Source organism: Polyodon spathula, chromosome 13, assembly GCF_017654505.1.
Source record: "Polyodon spathula isolate WHYD16114869_AA chromosome 13, ASM1765450v1, whole genome shotgun sequence".
Taxonomy (NCBI): domain Eukaryota; kingdom Metazoa; phylum Chordata; class Actinopteri; order Acipenseriformes; family Polyodontidae; genus Polyodon; species Polyodon spathula.
Window position 1 is genome coordinate 13,630,188 of NC_054546.1, and position 9,456 is coordinate 13,639,643.

Sequence of the window (9,456 nt, forward strand, 5' to 3'; positions counted from 1 at the left end):
TATGTGTGAAGCCACACACTTTAGCATTTAAAAAGCTAAAAAGGAAAAATAAATGATTCAGGTTGCTTATTAGCTGGAGTGGTCTCCAATGTATTTTAATGTTTTGGATGATGCGCTGTGAAAAACCATGATTGAGATATACTATAATCATAACTTGTAATAAATCCAAGAGCAATCCATCATCTTTCAGTGTATGATCGCATTAATCCAGGTACACATACGATTTCTCTTTCCCTCAGCTTTTTCTAGAGGTTCTGTTTGATGCAAATCAGCTTTAATAAATGTTTTTCTATTCAATGTTTTCATGGATCTCCCCCAAAGGTCATCAAATATACATTATGTGGAAAGCACAGCTAGCAATCTGCAATTGAGAGGAATTGATGCTCCTCCTCTACTGCAGGATATTCAAATGCAAGTTCAAATGTATGCAAAAAAAAAGGGTTGAATTCAGAATCTGAGGAAAGCAAGACCATTCTAGTCTGCTGTTTAGGAAGGCAACAGCAACATAATAGCTTATTGTTTTGTTTATGTGTCTTTTTTGTTTGTATGTGGGAAAGGTATGTCACTTACATAAAGAAAATAACTATCTGACACAGGCATCTTTGGAGCTGGAACGCATAGGGAATTGACCTTGTCTATAAATGATCTCCTTGGGGCACAATGGTTGCCTGCTGTCAGTTTCGTGAACTGAAAAAAGAAAGGAATTATTAAAATTTTTAATTACATTATATATATATAAAAATATATATATATATATATATATATATATATATATATATATATATACCGATGTCCGTTTTGGAGTTCAGTAAAACTAAACACACTTAAAAAATATACTGATGTCTCTTACATGCAGAAAAGGGGGTACAACTCTGCCCCTATGTCAGAAGTGGGTGTACCAAGGTTATCCATAACTTTAAAATACCCAAATGAATGATATTTAGAAGTACTAAAAAGTAAAATCTTAGACTCAGATTTCTTCATGACTGTTGAGTAATACAGGGGTCAACTGCCAGAATAACTATTACACCAAGTATTTTTCATCTTCCTCAAATTTCTATGAAGCATGAACAAGAACTTCAACAACATGTTTTCTATTAAGGTTGTCTGTTTAAAAACAAAATGTAAATACACTCTACCACATGCATGTGCAATCGTCCATATACAGCTGTTCTGGATTTTCTGTCCAATATACATGATGACAGCAGCTAAATTAAAACCTTGATGCCGCAAACTTTTTGTAACATTTTTTTTTTTTTTTTTTTAAATATATATCCAGGATATCACAATGCCAGTGTCATGTGGCAGGGAGTGCTAGGGTTCTTATTAAACCTAATTACACCCTTTTTACAGAAGAAATTTAAATAAAATGACTGCTTCTCTGGTTGACAAATAGCTGACTGCCTCACTGTTGTAACACAAGAGAACTGAAGATCAGTGAGCATCCCCTGTCCCTGCTGCCTGGTCAATAGACTCTCACTTGGCTAACTGGAGCAGCAGATGTTTTTAAGCTACTAAACTCGGAAGCCTGACTGGTTTCTGTCTGGACTTGAACCTGATTAACATCTGTTGCCGTGGTGCAGGGAGGGGAACCAACCCCAACCAATATTCCCTCCCTAGCCAGTGTGCTCCTGATTGTATATATATAAAAGACAATAGCAACCTCAGCTCTGTGTGTAGAGAATGTAACTGCTTCGATTTTGACACTTTCTTAATAATTAAATTAAAAAAGCCAATTTAAAAGCAATTATCCGGAAATCACATGCTAGATTTTACAAATGTTAACACAGCCTACTGCAGCCTTTTGCAAGCAATTCCACTTTTAAATCTGAAAAACAAGGTCATCTAATGGCACTTGAAAGTGCTACGATCTGCCAATGAAATAGCACACTTTGTTTATGTTCTTTATGACCTCATGTTAAAACATTTTTGTGGCCACTTTTTTTTTTTTTTTCCTTGTTGATTTGGGTGTAAGGGTGTTACTCCACATCTGACAAACACAACAACCCACATGAGGGTATAATTAAGCCCCTCTAAACATTAGTTGTTAATATTAGCGGATATGTGATCTAAGATCACACATTTACGTTACCGTAGTACCGGAGATCACACCTAGCAGTTGTGCAGATAAAAAGGTGAAGAAACAGCAACACTCTAATATAAAGGTGGAATTGAACAGGTTTTTTTTTTAAAAGAGATGGTATAATAAGCATGTGCACCTGCCTGAATTGTCCTTTGCTCTTGTCTAAACATTTGGAGTATCTGGCTGCCATTTAATCAAACCCTGCTCCCTTTATGTGGGGTAGGAACACACAGGTGCCTTAACCTCTAATTACTATATTTCCCCTCGAACCATAAAACCTAAAAGGATAATTCTGCATAATCCAGATACATTATAAATAATAGAGAGTCATGGATGCAAAAAAATACCATCAACATGACATCTGCTTATTTACTATAAAGAATAATTTTGTTTGAGAAATTCAGAAGCTGGTAGTCTTTCCTAATCCACTGGAGGTGACAAGCCTGACTTAGAAAACTTTATTGGACCCAACTATATGATTACTGCCTTGCTGCCAAACAGGCGCTAGCAGTTTACCACAGATATGTTATGAATTTGTCAGCTGGCAACATCAAGTCAGTCATGAGAACAATGATAGCTACTCTGACAGATGTTCTTGATTTTCTTGTGTACAGTGGGGAACTACATTACTGATTCTATTCTACAGACTCAACTAATTGGGATAACCACTACATCTTCCACGGTTTAGATGGTAAATAATAAACATCTTCTTTATACTATATCTATCTATCTATCTATCTATCTATCTATCTATCTATCTATCTATCTATCTATCTATCTACCTATACAGTAGATCCACGGAGTTACGAACATCTTGGGAATGGATGTTCATCGTAAGTGAAATGTTTTTAACTCTGAAAACTGAATTTTCAGTGGTTTTATTAAATGTGGACACCTGCTATCTACACCCTCAAACTGGAGAATAAAACAAGGCTACAGTACAGCAATACAATACTCATATTGTTATGGTACTAAAGTTTTTAAAACAGTTATAAATGGAAAAAAGGCTACATTTAAGTTACCATTAAAATCCTAACTGTAGCAAAACACAGATTTAAACGTCCATGAAAACCTGGGTTAATGCAGTGCTTGTTTTAAATAAAATGCATTCCTGCAGCTTGGCTCCTTTGGTTTGAAAAAAAAAAAAAAACAAACACAAAAAAACCCAAAAAACTGTGCTTTGTTTAAAACTAAAATATTCCTGGTAAAATTGCCTGTGCTTGCTTTGATCTGCCTATCTGGTCGCATTGCACGCATGGTTGAAGGATTGCATGCTTGGAGTGGAGTGGAGTGTTCAGCAGACTGGTCAGTTCGTACGTTTGGTGTTCATAACTCTGGGGTTCTCTGTGTGTGTGTGTGTGTGTGTGTGTGTGTGTGTGTGTGTATACACACACACACACACACACACACAGAGTTACAGTAAAAGTCAGAATATTGCCAAATCTTAAGATTTAATGGTAAATGCCAACATTTACCAAGCAAAACGGTAAATGCCCAAAATAAAACATGATAACGCTTTATTTCTGACATTTACTGTTAAATCTCTAGAATAACCAAGTGGCTTTAGCTAATGTCTTTACAAAATAAACATGACTGTCTCACTTTCATGCATTGTAAGACTTCAGGAGTCTTGTATAAATCCAAGTGCCACAAGAGTCTACCATGCTGTATTAAGCAACTAAATATATCTATTTAGTGCCTGTATTTGTCACCTTTTGTGTCATAGCTAAAGTGTGATTTTCTGTTGAAAAAACAAAAAGTCCTAAATTATTTAATTTGCATTTAACAGAATTCATCAAACTACTACTACGTATTTGAAGTACAATATCCTTCAACCCCATTGTGACTTGTTTTATACGTACATTTACCAGAATGTTGGTTGTTCTACATAAGTGTTTCACAATATTGTTCAGTATCATGTTGAATTGCTCAATTGTGCATTACTGTAAGCTCATTAATGATTACTTCAACCTCACAGGTTGATAAGTGTTGAAATAACAAGGCTTTGAAGGATTAAATAAAGCACAATGTTAAATAGCAAATAAAACAGAAATTATTGAATAATAAAAATTTTCTAGATATATTGTTTCAACCCAATATGCTTTTTTATTGGCAATCAAGTCTGCTTAACTTTAATAAAATAAAACCCACAAACTAATTTCATTCTGTGCTTTACAAATGTGGTATCTATTACCAATTGGCAGAGGTTGGTTATAGTTTAATTACAACTTAACTCAAGCTATACTGTAATTAATACAGTAAACACATTTGCAAGATTAATTACAACCTATTTGAATGCCAAATTTTACTACATTACATATCTTGTCTCCCAAATAGCTTGAGACGTACCTTTTTAAAATGTCTTTGATTCTATTTAGTCTTTTTAAATGTAAACACAATTAAAAGTGGATATCTTTTTCTATTTAAATATTCCAGAAAACACCACTTTTTCAACCACTTCTAAAATCTTAATCACTGAAGTGAGTTTCAGAAATGACCATGGGTGATCAGCTTTAATTAAACTGCTATTGTGGCAACTGTGATTTACTAAACAGAGAATCTCTACAGAAATTTAGTTTAAGAGGCGACAGAAATTACAGATGCACACTCCTAGTGGTCAGTCAAAACACCTCACTTCAGAAATTCAGCTTTTAGAAGTGGTTCAGAAAAAAAAGAACAAAGGAGTCCCATGTGACCACAAAGAGGCAGTGCATTTTTAAGAGACCACACTTTTTTTTTTGGGAAACACGCTGTTACAACCTTTATATAATACATTTATGTTGATACCTTCCGTCCTTGGCACATAAGGAGAGATAATAAAATTACTTCCATCAAAGGTTTTTAATTTCAGAAAACAGCAACTCAGACATTATAGTGGAAGTCTCACTGGCACATTTTAGGATTAGTTATAAATGTACACATTCCATAGGTGGAGCAGTACTTTTCCTTGCCCAAACATAGACTTCCTGTAAAATGTACAGTCATTTCTTAAGGATCTCTGGTCTATTGTCACCCAGCCAAGTTCTGCCTACTCAGAATTTTTCATGATCTACGTTTCCCCAAAATGTCTCATTAATGGCCCCACCACAAATTTCTGTTTGCCACATGCAGCTTACAAACCCACTGGTAAGAGCTCAAGCAACTCTGTTCCCTAGTCTGACGAGATGACAACCAGGCAAAACAATTACATTTTTCATTTGTAACACCTCTTAAAGAAAAATACAGATTCAGATTGATGTTTCATTAAAAAAAAAAATTTGTAACACCTCTTAAAGAAAAATATTGATGTTTCATTTAAAATTTCATCAGTAGTTAAGTTTTCATGGATTTGTTGTACTATACATGATATATTAAAAAAAAAAAAAAAAAAAAAAAAAATATATAATATATATATAGTTATATAATATATATATATCTATATATATATATATAATAATCTCATCACTCTTCGTAAGAGATAATGAAGACAGTTCCGTCTGTAATTAAGGGATATATCCGAATTTAATTCCCCTGATCGAACAATGTGTAGGTATCGACAGGAAGTACTACCATTTTGACGTATGAAATAACACCCATAAGTTCCTAACATTGTCGTCAGCACGTCTCTGTAGAGACAGAGTTTCTCAAAAATTCAGGCACTTCTTATAGAGACATTTCTATGACTTAAATTTTTTAGTCTTAAATTAAGGGATAGCTTGAAACATCTACTGACTTCAGATGTTAACTGCAATGTTAAACATTAAATACTTACTGTTTTGCAAACTTAAAATAAATAAATACTGTAAAAGGATCTTAACATGAAAGCCAAGGATGTGTACAAAGTTAACAAGTAACAAACTGAACAGTACACATATGACAAGTGTTGTAGACTTTATCATATGCACAAATATTATTTTTTTAATTTAAATTAACATAGCTTTTTAAATATCTGTTTGAATTGATGTGGGAGAGTAGTGGGCAGAGCTTACGGAAGGACCAGAAATGACATTTAGTCCTCTACCAACAATGGTACCTGGGCAGGATTTTATTTTAACACACAACGAAAAAAACGAACAGTCCAGTATGGCAGAAAACAAACAAGAAAACTACCTGGAATACCAACAATGGTAAACGCAGGTTTCAAATAAAGAGAGTAAACAAAATCATTGCGGTTACAAAAACAACAATAAAGGAAGCACTGGGTTTCTCTGTGCTGCTGCAGTGGGTTTCCTCTCACTGCTGCTTGGCTCCCTTCCAATGAATAAAGAATAGTCTTGTTTTTTTTTCCACCACTGTAATCAACCAGGGTTTTCCAAAAGCTTCAGGGTTCTGTGAATTACAGCAGGTTTGTAAAAGCAAAACAACAACGCACAGCGCATCTTTTCTGTGTTTTCAGTTCAGGAGGGCGAATTACAACAGGGACTCTTTTCAATCCTGTCAATTGAATACCTTTGTACTTCTTTATAAAATGACAGACATTTTTGATAACTGTGATGCAATGCAATGAAACAAACTTAAAACATTGTTATTATTAACAACAATTTATATTCTAAATCAGATTTTAAATACTTCCAGAGTGATTGTGTCATTTAAGACATCATTAGGTACGATACCATTTTCTTGCAAATCTAAATGTGCAATGCTGCGTTACCAAAAACAATATTCAATAAAAATCACAGCACATGAAAACTTTGAGGATATACAAGAATATGCAAAAAAATAAAAATTAAATTAACTTCAAATGGTACTGTGATTTCTATTTTGAAAGAAGGCTTTACATTAGATTAAATTGTGTTAATCCTAAGCCATTGGTTGCATTAGGTTCTTTTGGCCCAGGGGACCTCGTACAATCTAATATTGGTAGCAGTAAAACATACTGTAGGTTGGTGATTAATGCAATACAGGGCGATTCCCTGGTGCTGTAAAATGCTCTAAAAATCCAGCTGTGTATTATTCTACCATGTATCCTTATGAGCCCTGACGACTGCTCTGTATTTTTGTGGGAAACATAACTGACTTTGGCTGGCTTAGGTGTAATCAGGTAGTTGAGTGATATTTCTTGTCTGGTATAACACAAATCATGTTCAAATTAGCATATAAAAAAGGTATATTTTAGATAGATAGATAGATTAGATATTAGTGTTTAATAAAGTGTGACACAATGAATCTGTTAAGCCAAATGTAAGCAAGAATACTGTATTATAAGGTTTTCCAATAACAAGGTATTGAATTGTTGAATAACTTTTAACAATTATATTCAATATTTTCAATGTACATTTAGAATACAAGATAAGCCAAAGTAAGAGCAATGTATATAATGCCTTATTTGAGAGAAGGGCATACATATTGCTGAGGTCACCAAATTGAATGCCCAAAGTTTTTTCTGATCTCCCCTGCACTCCTCACAATGAGAGAAAATGGCGTTTCTTTTAAAAGGGCTGACAGTAATGTGAACCAATCACATGACAGAACGCGACTATTGCCCGGTGGCAAAAAAAAAATAAGACAAAAAAAATAATAATAATAATAATTACATAAACACCTATAAAACTGCAAACGCTCAACAAATTGTAATGGTCTGATTTCTATTTTGCTTTGTGAATTGATATGCATGCATACACTGCTTTAACAATCTTACACATAGGATATAAAATCTACAATGAATCTAAAATATCTTTAATTTTAAATATCTTTTAAATGAACATTGATCAATGCACTAGTATGCTTAACATTTGAGTTTTACCTGACCTATTTCAGTTGAACAGTACATTAAACAGTTTTGCATTAAAAAAAACAATCATAAATGGGTCTACTGACTGGAAAATCATTGATTTCTTGGTATATTTTTTTTTCAAATTACCAGTGGAAATCTGTAATAATAAAACCTATAATTTCTTTGTAAAAAAAACAGGAATTTTACATACAAATCTGAAAAAAGGTCATGCAAAACAAAAACTAAAGAATATTATTCTATAGCCCAGTAAAGTAAGTGCAAATGTTGTAAAAACACAACGTTTTATGAAATATATGGAACGCAGATTCATACACTAAACAATCAGAGGATATAAAATCATACTGGTGGCCTCCACTATGTACTAATACTGCAAGTTAGTTATTACATGTCATGACAAGACTTTATTACACACTCTGATAAGTATTACAGAGGACGATTACAATAGTAAACAGTACAAGCCTCGAGGTATACACGAACATGATGTAACAAATGATGACAGCAGTTAAGGCTAAAAGGTAAAACACACAAAGGTCAGATCCATCAGATTTTGGCTCTGTAATTTTCTGCAACAGTTACAACTACTGACTATGACTTTGAAGAAGTAAATATAAAGGATTATTATATTAAATGTATATGACCCTGTGACGGAAATATAATGAGTTCTGGTTGGAAATCTCCCTCCCGACCTATGAGGGCATAAAATAGTGAAAAGAAAAGTCCTGAAACAGGCTGGCCTGACAGTTCATTTCCAGGGTCGGGAAGTCGGTCAGCCTGGATGAAGGCGATATGTATTGACGAGGTAGCAGCTGCAAATAATAAAAGCAGCTGCAATCAGTTGCCAAGGGGTCATGCATAATAGCATAAAGGGGCCGGAGAATCAGTAATCTTTTCCTTAGCTTGGGTTGTGTGAATATACCCGGAAGGACTGAGAGCTGCAGTAGTAACGGCCTGAGAAGAATATTCGTGAGTATTTTTTTGTTGTACGTTTTGTTAGTAATTGTCTTATTTGTTGAATCACCAGACGGCTAAACACGTTCCGGAGCTGTCGCTTTTGGGCCAGTTCAAGCCGGAACTGCACTTCTCAAACTGTCACAAAATAGCCTGTTATCACCCACTGTGAGCACTAATACACACACCCTGGACTGGTGACCGTGTTTTAGTATTGTGGGGCGGATAACGATTATTTTTTGGGACTGTAAACCGGTTTGTTTGGCTCCGAGCATTACACATTGTTTCTTTTTGGTCACAAGCCACTTTGCCAACACGTGGTGTCAGAACATGGAATGGATCGCAATGCACTGGCGGAGCTGCAGGAGGCGCCGGAACACAGACAGGACGTAGAGGAGAGAAGGAGGGAGGAGCGCTATACCACACTCATTGAGCGGGTAGGGCTGGCAATTTCCACAGGGCCAGCCCCTACCGCAACACCCGTTATGTTGACACCAAAGGCTCGGGCGATGAAGATGTCGGCGGAGGACGACCCAGAGGCGTACTTGGTGGCATTCGAATGGCTGGCTACCACTGCGGCTTGGCCGAGGGAGTTCTGGACAAGCCAGCTGGCACCCTGCCTGATTGGGGAAGCTCAGGCAGCCTACCAGGCTATGAGAGACCTTAACGCTGCCAACTATGACCTGGTCAAACAGGCCATCCTCCGCCGCCT